The 14,117-nt window shown below is 37.3% G+C and overlaps 1 protein-coding gene and 1 pseudogene across 6 annotated transcripts in view; one reads left to right on the top strand and one right to left on the bottom strand.

Moving 5' to 3' along the window:
* The window catches only part of CUL3 (cullin 3), a 127,119-nt gene that overhangs the window by 22,954 nt on the left and 90,048 nt on the right, over positions 1–14,117 (top strand). The window lies entirely within an intron of this gene.
* On the bottom strand, positions 4,713–6,805 carry LOC143678162 (polyadenylate-binding protein-interacting protein 1-like; annotated as a pseudogene).

Raw genomic sequence — 14,117 nt, 5'->3', positions numbered from 1 at the left:
TCCAATTTTTGAATTTTATTTATTTGTTTATTCTTTGCATGGTCTGGCACTAGGAATTGAACCTGGGTCTCCAGCATAGCAGGTGAGAATTCTGCCACTGAGCCACCATAGCCTGCACGTATTTTAAGAGTACAGTTTTATAAGTTTTGGCAAACGTATATACATATGTTTAATCCACCAACACAGTCAAGATATAGAATATTTCCATCACCCCAGAGAGTCAATAGATTTTAGTTTTGCCTTTTAGTTACTAGAGTTTCACATAAATGGTATCAGACAGTAGGTACTCTTTAGTAAGATATTTCTTTTTTCATGTATTAGCATTTCTGAAATTGGTTTTATCTTTTTTTAACTTTTTATTGTGAAATTTAACATATATACAAAGACAAAGAAAGAAAAAACAATAGTTTTCAAAGCATTCTTCAACAGATAGTCACAGGACAGATCCCAGAGTTTGTCATGGTCTACCATACCATCATCTCAGATTTTTCCTTCTAGCTGCTCCAGAAAATTGGAAACTAGAAGGAATAAATACTTTTTTATCATCACAATCGACCTTTTTGTGAAAAATAATGTCAATACAAAAAAGTAATAAATTTCAAAGCACAATGCAACAGTTAGTTGTAGAACGGATTTCAGAGTTTGGTATGAATTACAATTCCACAATTTGAGGTTTTTACTTCTAGCTACTGTAAGGTTCTGGAGACTAAAAGAAACATCAATGTAATGATTCAGCAGCCATACTCATTTGTTAAACCCAATCTTCTCCATATGACTCCGCCATCACCTTTAATCTTTTCCCCCACTCTTTAGGGGTTTTTGGGCTATGCCCATTCAAACTTTTTTCATGTTGGGAGGGGTTGTCAGTAGTATGGGGTAGGGAGATGAAACTAGCTGATGTTCTGGAGAGGCTGGTCCCTCTAGGTTTTAGGACTTATCTGGTCCAGGGACCCATCTGGAGGTTGTAGGTTTCTGGAAAGTTACCCTAGTGCATGGAACCCTTGTGGAATCTTATATATTGCCCTGGTTGTTCTTTACTATTGACTGGAATGATCCTGACTGGGGTTTGGCAAGTTTATGATAGGTAGCTATGTCTAACTGAAGCTTGTGTCAGAGTAGCCTCTTGACTCTGAACTCTCTCAGCCACTCATACCTCATTTGTTACACTTTTCCTCCGTTTGATCAGGATGGCATTGTTGATCCCCTGGTGCCAGGGCTGGACTTATTCCTGGGAGTCATCTCCCATGCCATGGGGAGACATTCAACCCTGGATGTGATTTCTTTATGTGTACAGGGTATCAAGTCTTTATCAGGTGCATAATTTCCAAATATTTTCTCCCATTGAGTCCGTTGCCTCTTCACCTTTTGACAGAGTCTTTTGAGGCACAAATGCATTTGATTTTGAGGAGTTCCTATTCATCTGTTTTTTCTTTTGCTTGTGCTTTGGAAGCTACCAGTTCTTATATTTAGGTGTTTGATCCACTTTGAGTTAATTTTTGTATAGGGTGTGAGGTAAGGGTCCTCTTTCATTGTTTTGGCTATTGATGTCCATTTCTACGTTGTTCATTTATTGAAAAGACTTTTATCCCAGTTCAGTGGATTTCAGGGCCTTGTCGAAGATCAGTTGACCATAGATTTTGGTGGTTTATTTCTGTGCTCTTGATTTGATTCCATTGATCAGTACTTTAATCTTTATGTCAGGATCATACTGTTTTTTTTGTTTGTTTGTTTTTTAAATGGGCAGGCACTGGGAATCTAACCCGGGTCCTCTGCATTGAGCCACCGTGGCCCACCCGGATCATACTGTTTTGACCGCTGTTGCTTTATAGTAAGTTTTAAAATTGGGGCGTGTTAATTCTTCCACTTTCTTCTTCTTTTTGGGATACTTTTAGCAATTTGGAGTCTCTCACTTCCAGATGAATTTGTTAATTAGTTTTTCCCAGTCTTCAAAGTAGGTTGTTGGAATTTTGATTGGTATTGGTTTTGAATGGTAAAATCATTTGGGGTAGATTCAACATCTTAACTATGTGTAACCTTCCTATCCAGGGAATGTTTTTCCACCTATTTAGATCTTTTTTGGTTTATATAGTTTTCTGTGTACAAGTCTTTTACATCCCTAGTTAAGTTCATTCCTAGATACTTGATTCTTTTAGTTGCTGTTTTTAATGGAATTTTTTACTCAAGTGACTCCTCAGTTAGGTCATTGCTTGTGTATAGAAACATTAATGACTTTTGCATTATTTTATATCCTTCCATGTTGCTGAATTAGTTTATTAGCTCAGGTAACTTTGTTGTAGATTTCTCAGGATTTGCCAAGTATCCCTTGTCACCTGCAAATAGAGAAAGTTTTACTTCTTCCTTTCCGATTGGATGCCTTTTATTTCTTTGTCCTGCCTGATTACTCTAGCTAGAACTTCTGCTACAATGTTGAATAATAGTGACAGAGGGCATCCTTGTCTTGTTCCCGATCTTAGGAAGGAAGCATTCAGTCTCTCTCTGTTGAGTATGATGTTGGTGATAAGTTTTTCATATATGCTCTTTATTGTATTGAGGAAGTTAACTTTGATTCCTAACTTTTGAGGTGTTTTTATCAGAAAAGGATATTGAATTTTGTCAATTGCTTTTTCAGCATCAGTTGAGAAGATGATACGATTTTTCCTTTTCGCTTTGTTAATGTGCTGTATTACATTAATTGATTTTCTTGTGCTGAACCATCCTTGCATTCCTAGCATAAACCCCACTTGGTGTGGTACATAATTCTTTAAATGTGTTGTTGGATTTGATTTGCTGCTATTTTGTTGAGAGTTTTTGCATCTGTGTTCATTAGGGAGAGTTGCCTGTTGTTTTCCTTTCTTGTAGCACCTTTACCTGGTTTTGGTAATAAAGTGATGTTAGCCTCATAAAATGAGTTAGATAGTGTTTCTTTTTCCTTAATTTTTTTTAGAAAAGTTTGATCAGGATTGGTGTTCTTTTTGGAACATTTGATAAGATTCCTCTGTGAAGCCATCTGGCCCTAGGCTTTTCTTGGTAGGAAGATTTTTGATGACTGATTGAATCTCTTTACTTGTGATTGGTTTGTTGAGATCTTCTGTTTCTTCTTGAGTCAGTGTAGCTTGTTTGTGTGTTTTCAGGAATTTGTCCATTTCATCTAAGTGTTTAGTTTATTGGCATATAATTGTTGACGGTATCCTCTTAAGATTTCTTTTTATTTCTTCAGGGTCTGTGGTAATGACCCCCCTCTCATTTCTCTTTTATTTCCATCTCTTTTTTTCTTTGTTAGTTAGCCTTGCTAGTGGTCCATGGATTTTATTGATTTTCTCGAAGAACTAACTTTTCATTTTATTCATTCTTTCTGTTGTTCTTTTGTTCTCCCATTCATTGAATTCTGCTTTAATCCTTGTTATTTCTCTTCTTGTATTTGCTTTGGGTTGGTTCTTTCTCATGTTCCTCCAGGTGAGCAGTCAGGTCCTTGATTTTATTTTCTTTATTTATTTGCATGGGCAGGCACAGGGAATTGAACCCTGGGTGTCTGGCATGGCAGGTGAGAACTCTACCTGCTGCGCCACCATGGCCCACCCAGGTCCTTGATTTTTGCTCTTCTTTTTTTTTTTCAAAGTCTAATTTTAATTCAGCCTGAACAAACAAGCAGAAAAGTGAGAAAGCTAATTGTATTAACAGACAAATGTGCCAATGTGAAACAGCAGATTATTAACAGAACTATTTACATGCTTATTCGCAAGCAATCCTTTTTTACAGAAGTTTTGCTTTTAGTTAATTGGAAAGAGATTTTTGAGAACAGGTAAAAAATATTGAATAGGCCTAGGTGGTACCACGTTATGGTAAAAGTATTAGAAATATTATCTCAAGGTATATAAATCATAAAGCAGATGAAAAGTCGAGTGACAAAGAGCTAATAAAATTCTCTAGTAAAAAAGTCAATGCAACTCATGCTACAAAACAAAAATTAGAAAGCCATATAGAGCAGAATAATGTTCTAGGCCTTAGGAGTAATGAAGTTAGTTATTCTGGTGAAAAAAAGTTTAGAGGCTTTAAAGTAGCCAAAAGATCAATTTTAGAATTGGAATAGAGTCTGGGTTGTTTAACTGGAAGTTCTCTAAGTCTGTCTTTCTAGTAATGACATTTTAAAAGCCCTTGGTATCAGATAGCATTTGCATATGTATTATCAGTTGTTAATGATGTAGTCCAAGAGTTTAGTTCTAAAGATTTTCATGATTGTGATTCATAGTTGAAACCCAATTCACTAAGACACTAAGTAAACTAAAATGAAATGTAAAGTAGTTGTATATGAAAAAAAAGGATACTGCATTTTGCAGTAATATGTATTTCTAGACTAAGACTTTTTCCCCAAATAAAGTAGAATTTAAAGGAAGAGCTTCTAACCACGTAGCAAAATTTACTTTCAACATTTCATTTATTTCAAAATCGATTTTACTGTAGTAAAAACATTGAAATTTTGTTTATATCATGTACAGTACAATATAAGCTAGTATGTATTTATACACGTTCATACACGTTCATTTTAAGTTATAGGGAATAAGGTTTATTTCGGCAGATAGTGTTAAAGTTGTATACATTAGTAACGTTAAGATCCTTAATTTGGTATATGTGTGAAACATTTTATTCCTTTCCCATGTTCTGCTAAATCACCATACCTCCACTACTTTATAAAACTGATATGCTGAAAGTTAAATTTACTGCTCTTGCTTATGCTCTTATTCTAGACCAAACTTTTCATAGGCTTCTATCTCTGGGCCCCTCTCATCATAAATATCATCCAACTGTGGATCACCAGCCCCTGATAAATGTGTTCCATTTTCTTCATATTATGGAAAAAAGTCTTCTCTTTCAAGTAACTCTTGATATTTCTCTGGGTAATCTGAATCAGCTGCAGTGAAACAAACACCATCAGATGTATAAAATGTTGCTTCATTCATGAAATAGTTTGGATCATTTTCAGATGTTGCTTCTCTGTATGTCGATTGTTTCATGTACTGTTCCCCAGTTACTTGACCGGAGTTCTACAAGTTTCAGAAGCATCTTTTTTACATCTCCTGCAATTTGTGTCTAGGACAACATTTTCAATTCTCTGAATAATTTCTTCCATATCAGTCTTTCCTTTTTCCTTCCAGGCATCTTCCAAAACTGACCCTGCAACTTCAGTAATTTTACCACACAAATTAAGTTATCATCCACAGGATTAGAAAAGAGGGCGTTTAACAACACCCCTTGTAACCTGTCCATTTGTTCCCATGATCTCCAGGTGTTACAACACCCCTTGTAACCTGTCCATTTGTTCCCATGATCTCCAGGTGTTCTAGTTTGCTAGCTGCTGGGATGCAATATACCAGAAATGGAGTGACTATTAACAAGGGGAATTTAATAAGTTGCTGGTTTACAGTTCCAAGGCCGAGAAAATGCCCCAATTAAAACAAGTCTATAGAAATGTCCAATCAAAGGCATCCAGGGAGAAATACCTTGGTTCAAGAAGGCCGATGAAGTTCAGGGTTTCTCTCTCAAATGAGAAGGCACATGGTGAACACACTCAGGGCTTCTCTCTCAGCTGGAAGGGCACATAGCAAGCATGTCATTGTCATCTGCTAGTTTTCTCTCCTGGCTTCTGGTTTCATGAAGCTCCCTGGGAGGCATTTTCCTTCTTCATCTCCAAAGGTTGCTGGCTGGTGGACTCTCTGCTTTGTGATGCTACAGCATTCTCTCTTGTCTCTGAATCTCTCATTCTCCAAAATATTTCCTTTTATAGGACTTCAGAAACTAATCAAGACCCACCCAAATGGGTGGAGACATGTCTTCCCTTAATCCCATTTAACAACCATTCTTGACTAAATCACATCAACTAGGGAGATGATCCAATCACAGTTTCAAGCATACAGTATTGAATAGAGATTATTCTACCTTTATGAAATGGGATTTATATTAAAACATGGCTTTTCTTAGGGGGCATGCTTCCGTTCAAACCAGCACACCAGGTTAAGATAAAGTTCTCCTAGAAAGAGGACAGCTGCATGAAATCGCTTTTGAGTCATTTCATCCCCTTTTGCAGCTTGGTCTTTAACTTCATATTCAGCCCCACATCTTTTAAGTAGCAGTTGGCAGCAGTTGCTGCTATGTGGGCTAATTGTCAGATGATGAGACAGGCAATTACACTGGCGAGCTCCCATGTAAGAGAAATTTGGTATAGATGTGGCCTGTTGATGAGTTCCACAGTTCTTGCAAAGCATCATCTGTTGTAACCCAGTCATTCAGGCTCTCTGCAGACTGTTCAATTTCAGTTTCAAAACTGCCGGGTTGCCCTGTAAGGTGATTCAAAAAGTCCTGAATATATTCTGATAGAGTGGAATAATTCTCACAGCCATCCTCATGAGATTCTGTATAATTAGAAGAATAACCAGATGGGTAAAATTGTGGGATGGTCACAGACTGCTTAAATATTAATACAGGAGCTCAGGAGCTACAACCACCTGGGGTTTAGCCATTCATGAATCTGAGTTCTGCTGTGGTATTTTATCCTGTGAACTAGGTGAAGCTCTCAGAGACCTGATTTGTTCTGGGAGAGCCCTGGGCCAGGTAGGCCACTGGGGGCAGCAGGGGCTGTTCTGGGCCGGCCCAGTGGCTGCAGGTAGCCTGGGGCTTTGGGCTGAGGTGGTGGCTGTTGCCTTGACCACTTAGCAGGCCCCAGTCCATTCTGGAAATTGCCACCCTCAGGCCCCGCCCCTCCGTGGCCCTGGCCCGGACCAGCACCTGGGGCCAAATCAAAGCTGTCCAACATGCTTGTCCTTCGGGAGCCCCTGCGGCTAAGCTTGGGAGAGGGTGCAGTGGGGAGGCCAGCTCTAATCACTGTGCCTCACTCTGGCTTCATGGAGGAGGAGGATATTGGACCCTGGCTAGGCTCCTCTGCGCTTCAGGAGGAGCATACGGCAGCCTGAGCACACCCCAAACCTGCCGCTCGAAAGTACCCACTCCCCATGGCTACCTCTTCCTTTTTTAATATAGGCATTTAGGACTATTAATTTTCCTCTCAGAACAGCCTTTGTTCCATCCCACAAGTTGTGATATGTTGTATTCTCGCTGTCCTTCATTTTTATATAGTTACTCATTTCTCTGGCAATTTCTTCTTTGACCCGTTGGTTGATTAAGAGTGTGTTATTTAATTTCCATACATTTATGAAAGTTCTTATTCTTTGGTGGTTATTGATTTCCAGTTTCATTCCATTGTGATGAGAGAAGGTGCTTTGAATATTTCAATGTTTTTAAATTTATAAAAGTCTTCTATAGTATATTTCTATTTTGATTGCCATCTTTCATTTCTGTAAGATCTTTTTTTTCTGTTTCTTTCAAATTATTTATACTCTTCTAGTGTCTTCTTGATACTTTTTTCTTTAGCCAACTCATTGAAATTATTTAGATGATTTACATCTCTGATTAGTTTCATATTCTGTGTCTCCTCTGGTGTTCTGATTTGATCATTTGGTTGAGTTGTATTTTCTTGCATGTTCATATGCTTTATGATTTTCTGTTGACTTTGAGGCATTTGATTACCTTGATAAGGTTATTTTGAAATTTGATTTCCCTTGTTCATCTACAGTTTTGTAATTGCTGAGGTTTGTGTTGAAGATCTGTTCTTGCACTTGGTTTGTGAGTTCACAGCCAAGGCAAGTCCTTGTCCTCAGGCAGCAAGTTTATGTCTAATTGAAGATCTTTTAAAAGTTAGGAGATATCTTGGCAGTTTGCTGAAGTGCACTTTCCCTGTCTTCCCAGCAGATGGCACAGTTGGGCTACCTCTTCTCCTCAGGCTGGGCTCTCCCTGACTGTCAGCCAGCTGGGCAGGATCCAGACCAGGTGCAAATCCAGTCAAGGCTGCATGTCTGGGTACAGGCTGAAAGCTGCCAACCCTGGGGCTGGGGTGTGGGCAGTGTGCACCTTGGTAGAGAATCCTCTTGTGAACATGATGGGTCTGGTGGTCCCTCAACTTCCACGTGGAATGATCTTGGCTGTGAAGGGTATTTCAACAACTGAGTATTTTTTCCTTCCCCTGCCCACAGCCTGCTCAGGAGTGCTTGGTGGCGTGGCAGGGCTCACTCCTCCCATGTACGCCATTAGTACTCCAGGCCTCCATGAGAAAAAATGGAAGCAGCGTGACCTGGAGAGTCTCTAGCTGGCCATTTGTCAGCTCAGCTCAGCTCTGCGTCCCTACCCTTCCTTCCAACGAAAGGACCCCCCAGTCTCAGCCAAAACCAGCCACGTATAGCAGCCTGCCTCAGGGATGGGGTAAGCACTCTGCACCACAGATCTCTGCTTGTAGGTATGCCAAGACCGCTGGCTTTTGAGTTCCCCATAGAAGCTCCTGGCTGGGGAATTGAGAGTCAAGATCTCTCAAAACGATAGGGAGGCGGGAGTGCAGGAACGCATTACTCCTTCAGCACCCACTCTGGCTCGTGTGTTGCAGCCTGCCCCAGGTGTGGTCATGACTCGGTAAACTCACCGTGTCCTCTGGGTTGTTACTTCTCCACTTTTTCATCCAGGTCCTCTCTATATGATATAGAAATCTCTCTGGTCACTCCTACCCTGAAACTGCTCTCATGTGGTTTTCTATCACTTCTCTAGTTGTAGTTCCATGAAGCAGGGGTGAACTCAGCCTATCCTATACTACTGTCTTCCTGGAAGTCCTTTAACAGATTTATTTAACAGATGATGAAACTTAAGGCCTTAGAGCTGATAATTTGTATCATGGAAGAACCATGACTGATTTCTAGTTAAAAGCACTTTCACTAATAAGTATGTAACCATAATAATTCAGTGCTTACATTGACCTGTGCAATTATAAAATGATTTCTTGATATTGAGCAGCCTAGTTATGTGAGCTGATGTCAACATGTTGTAATGAAAGGCACAACTTAGGGCACTTGGAATCCTTCAGTACTCTAGCTCTGTGATCTTGGATAAGTGACTTAACCTTTAGTTTCCTAATTTGTGAAATGAAGAGCTCTCAACTTGGAGATATTTTAGCTTCATTCCAGCTTTAAAAATTGCAGTTAGAAAGCAGTTTTTATAAACAGACTAGCCACTGAACTCTAACATCTGTGGCTTTTGTTTAAAATACTTTGCACATTGTGAAACTCACCTACCTTTTCATAGGTTGTGCTTTAAAATACAAATTGGTGTATTTTAGTGATGATGATTAAATCTTAATATGAAGCAGTTGGAAGTTTAGCTAGAGTCTTGCATACTTACTCCTTTTTTTCTGAGTTGATACTTAGTTTTATAGACATTCTGAGCAGACTTTCTCAAAATTAGGTAATAATTTTATGTGATTGGCCTTTTGTTCTCATAACAGATTTGGTTACAGTAGGTTCACTCAAAGACAAAAAGCTAAAGTGGAAATTTATACTGCTTCACATGCTTTTACTTTCTGAGCTGTATGTAGTTGATTCAGGTGAAAATGTTTCGTTTTTGTCTCACAGTTAATAAAGTTGTTCCACATTATCATAGTTTTATAAAGGTGGCTTTATCCATTAAAAGAAAACAGTTACTTAAGCTAAAGGGAAGAAATATTGTTATTTTTATAAAAATTAATGATTTTAGATTGTAGGATAGAAGTTAAGAACTAAAAAATGTACTTAAATATAAAATTGTTTTCTCTGTAACATTACTACTATTACTACGGGATTTGATTCAAAATATGATTCCTGCTTTTCTATTTGTATCTTCCCAGAAATATTTAAAGAGTAGTTTTATACAAATGGCCTTTTAAAAGTTGTGTTTGGAATCTAATAGTGTGTGGGAACTACAGTAAACTTCATTATTATTTTAAAGTAGTGTTGTTATCAATGTTGTAAGCTAATTTTCCTCATAAAGAGGTTCTCTGATTGTAATGTTTGAAGAGATCCAGTTAAAATGATATGGTATTTATCCTGTGGATAAAATATGTTTCAGGGTCCTAGTAATAAACCTTATCTTGTTTCATTTGTTAAAAAACAGCAGTGGCAAACTTGCCTCAATGAGAATACTTAAATAATTCCATCTTATTTGTTGTGGTCCTAATGAGATGATGAGATGTGATACACAATTTTTTTTCATACAGGCAGAAGTTATTCAGATAGATATAGCTGAAATAGCACTGTTAGAACTACAGTTCACGTTTATGACAAGTGGATTTTTACAGGAAGCTTAATCTTGTGTCTTTAAACAAATTGTTACAAGTTCCCCAAACAAATTTTCAAATTGATTTTTGAATAGCCGGTTCAGGTTGAAGACCCATATACAGATCATAATTGAACTTTCTATTGTTGATTTAACTTTCTCGTTATGAATGTTACTGTTCTGTAATTGAATTTTTTAGAAGCCAGTTGAATGATTATTAGGCTTACTTTGTGATTTCATGGAATTGTCCCAGATTGCTTTTATTATTATTAATCATTTTTTTCCTCCTTCTTTAACATCATTACTTCTGGCTGCAGACTTCCACTCTGGTCTATTCTCCGCTGTAGCTAAAGAGAAACCAGTTAATTACACATCAGTAGCCTTAGCTTTATGTTTGGTTTTAAGTCATTAAACAGGACTCCATAGTAAAGGACGAAAGGAAATTAATTTATTGATCAAATCCTGCTTTCACAAACTGTCTTAATTAACAACTAATTTATCACCATTCCTCTTGCCACAAGCAGATGAGGATTTTGAGGTTTAGAAAAGTTAAATAACTGATCCAGAGTCTGTTTAATTGTTCCCCACTGGGCTCTTTATTTTGAAGTTTGGAGACCTAGCTATATATATATTATTTTATGCTGCATGGTGGGGGTAACATTTCATTTTTTTCCCCATGTAAGTATCCTATAATTGCAGCACCATTTGTTGGGGGGGGGGGGGGGAATTTTTTTTTTTTGGAGGTGCATGAACTGGGAATTAAACCCAGGTGCTCTGCATGGCAGGTGAAAATTCTAGCACTGAACCATCCTTGTACCCCCAGGCTATATTTTTGATGGTTGGGATTGCTTAAAGTTTAACTAATGATTAAATAGGATTATTGCAGATGTCATAAATCATTGAGTAGCCATTGATCATTAAAGTTCCTCCTCATTATTATCTGTAACTGGACTGCATTCAAATTATAATTTTTGAAAGTCTTCTAGGCAGCCTATGAGGGATATAGTAAAATGAGGATAGACCTTATCTATTCTAAGGTGCTTACATCTGAAAACGTGCTTCCTTACATAATTTATGGCTTAGTTGTGATTGATAAGAATACTGCCATTCCTCAGATATTTGGTAACAAAAGCAGCTTTTTTTTTTGAGGTTGAAGTTTGAAATTAACAGTGAGCTTTTTTCTTTGTTTATTTTTTTTTCTAGCTGTGTCATTCTGAATTGCCTGGAATGTCAAATTCTCACCCTTTTCCCCCACCCACCCTGTTCTAAATTTCTGCTTCTAGAAAATTATTCACAGGGAGTTAAAGACTTCTGGTCTCTTTTGTGCAGTGGATGGGAAGAATATGGTTCTCTTCATTTTAGTTTTTAATTTGTCTCATGAAGTAGTTCTCTCCAGTTCTCAGTAATTACGGTACCTTCAAGATGTGTAAGTATTTGAGATGGACATTCTTTCAAATTTAAGTGTTATGAAGGTTGTTTTATGTATTGTTTGAAGTATAGTAGATGAACAACCAGAGATATTTGTGAGAGAAAACAATGAAAATTAGTTATTTTTCTCATTGATACTTACTGATCAGTTGGTGAGAGGAGGAGAGAGTTAACGATCACATTTTAAATTTAAGGTTTTGAATTGGTTTTTAAAGGTTTGTCTAAACTAAACCATAAGCATTTAGGACTATGTAATTATAAATCCCTCCCCCCCAAAAAGGGTTTTTGTTCCTTTTACTATTAAATTCATTTACTTTGCTTTCTGGTCACTTTGTAACAGGAGCTTCTTGGAGAAGGGTGCTGTATTCAAGATATATAGATAGACAGATATATATATATGTATAGATACAGATATATATATAGGTAACAAACACTAAAATTCATAAGTGAGCACACATTGTTTATTGTTTTGCCAAAACATTGTAGCTAAATCCCTTCCAAGTATATTCAGTATTATTGCAATCTAAGTAAATAAATTTCATTGAAGATGAAAATTCTGCTCAATAGTTTAGAATATTACTTGAAAATAATGTTACTCTTTTTTAAAAATGTATATAACTTAATATGAGGTTTGGTCCTTTAAGCTTTATTTTGTAAATGAGGTATATGCATCAGTATAGACTGATCCATTTACCGTTAACGCACTGATGAGATTGGACCTTAACATTTAATTCTTTTAAGTTTCGTTGGCTTTTAGTACTATATTCTGCATGAGGGGTGGGTGAGTGAGAAATTAAGGTTCATCAGTAACATAGTTATTATTGTTAATAGGTTCACTTTGCTACCAAAACCAAATAGAACATCTCTATATAGGAATCTGCACTTGAATCCCATCTTGTGTGGCCTCTTGTTTTCAGACTTGATCAAGGGGGAGATTGTAGCTTATTACCACTCCTGAAGCACCTGTTCCTTCTATTTTCTTCCCATTTAACATTTATTAGTAAAATTAATGATTATGCAGCTTGTTAGGCATTTAGTTAGGTGAATGGGAAAATATGAAAATATTACTTATATGAAATTGAGAGTCTGATATATTATTGTGCTTTATTTCTATTTGAAAAGGCCACGTGATTATTTAAAAATTGTTTTATTTGCCTTAGCTAGTCACATTATAATAAATTCTCATATCATTTTGCCTAGTCATTCAAATGTAGTTTTTCAAAGTTGCGTTGGTATAACATGGGTAAAGCAGTACTCATTCAGCAGACATTTGTAGATGACCTCCTAAGTGGCATTGAAGGAAATTGCACAGTGCCTCAAGGATCTCACAATTTAGTGGAAGAAAAAAACGGACAAATAATTATAAAGCAATGTGGGAATGTGGGGATAGAGGTATAATTTAACTATTATGGAAGAGCTTAGAAGAAGTTATTAACACTTGAGGCCATCAGGGTGGGATTCCTGGAGGTTGCTTGAGGACATCAGAGAGGGATGCCTGGAGGATGTGATGCTTGAACTTTGTTCATAGTATATTAAAGAATCAGATAAAGAGGCAGGAGGAGGGGCGGGGCTTATGATGTTTTAAGGGTGGTGAGCCAGGTGGGTTTGACGGTAGACAAAAATGTAGAGACCAACAAATTATCTTGGATTTAATATCAGTAGCACTTGATGGTTGGATGAGAAGGGGAAGAAAGGAAAGAATAAAGGCTGTGCTTATGCTTCTAGCTTGTATAACCAGGTGACTGGTGTTGGTACCTCTGAATTTAATAATACAGGAGAAGGGTCCATAGGTAGTTCAGTGGCAGATGCTCGCCTTCCATGCAGGGAGACTCAGGTTCGATTCCTGGACCATGTACCCTAAAAGGGAGGGGGACAAAAAAAAAAAAAAAATATATATATATATATATATACACATGAAAAAGATTTGGGTGGGCTAGGTGGTGAGTTCACTAGGGATTTTGGATGTTGTGAGTTTGATGAGTGACTGGAACATTTTGTTGGAAATGTAGAATGGGTGTTTGAATATGGGAGTTTTTTGGTTTGTTTACTATAAAAATTTTTGTTTATACTCTATACCCAGTAAGCAAAAACTCCCCCTTTCACCTGATCTCCTGATTCCCATTGCCTGGAAACCTCTAATCTATTTTCTGTCTGTGCACGTTTTCTATTTCTAGATATTTTTTAAGTGACATCATACAATATTTGTTCTTATATGTCTTACTTTACTAAGCCTAATGCTTTCAAGGTTCTTAAATGTTACAGCATTTCTGAGAACAGCATTCCTTCTTATGGCTGAATAATCCATTGTGTCTATGTACCACATTTTGTTTATCCGTTAGTTTGTTGATGTATTCTGAGGTTGTTTGGCTATTGTGAATAATGGTGCTATAACACTGGCATCCAAGTATCTGTTTGAGACCGTTTGCACTTTTGAACACAGGAGTTTTAAGCTTTGGGCTGGAAGTACAGATTTGGGAACTTTTAAGCGTATAAACTGGTATAAAGTTTCTTTG

The sequence above is a fragment of the Tamandua tetradactyla genome, chromosome 3 (assembly GCF_023851605.1).
Source record: "Tamandua tetradactyla isolate mTamTet1 chromosome 3, mTamTet1.pri, whole genome shotgun sequence".
Classification (NCBI taxonomy): Eukaryota; Metazoa; Chordata; class Mammalia; order Pilosa; family Myrmecophagidae; genus Tamandua; species Tamandua tetradactyla.
This window is presented reverse-complemented; position numbering and strand designations above follow the sequence as displayed.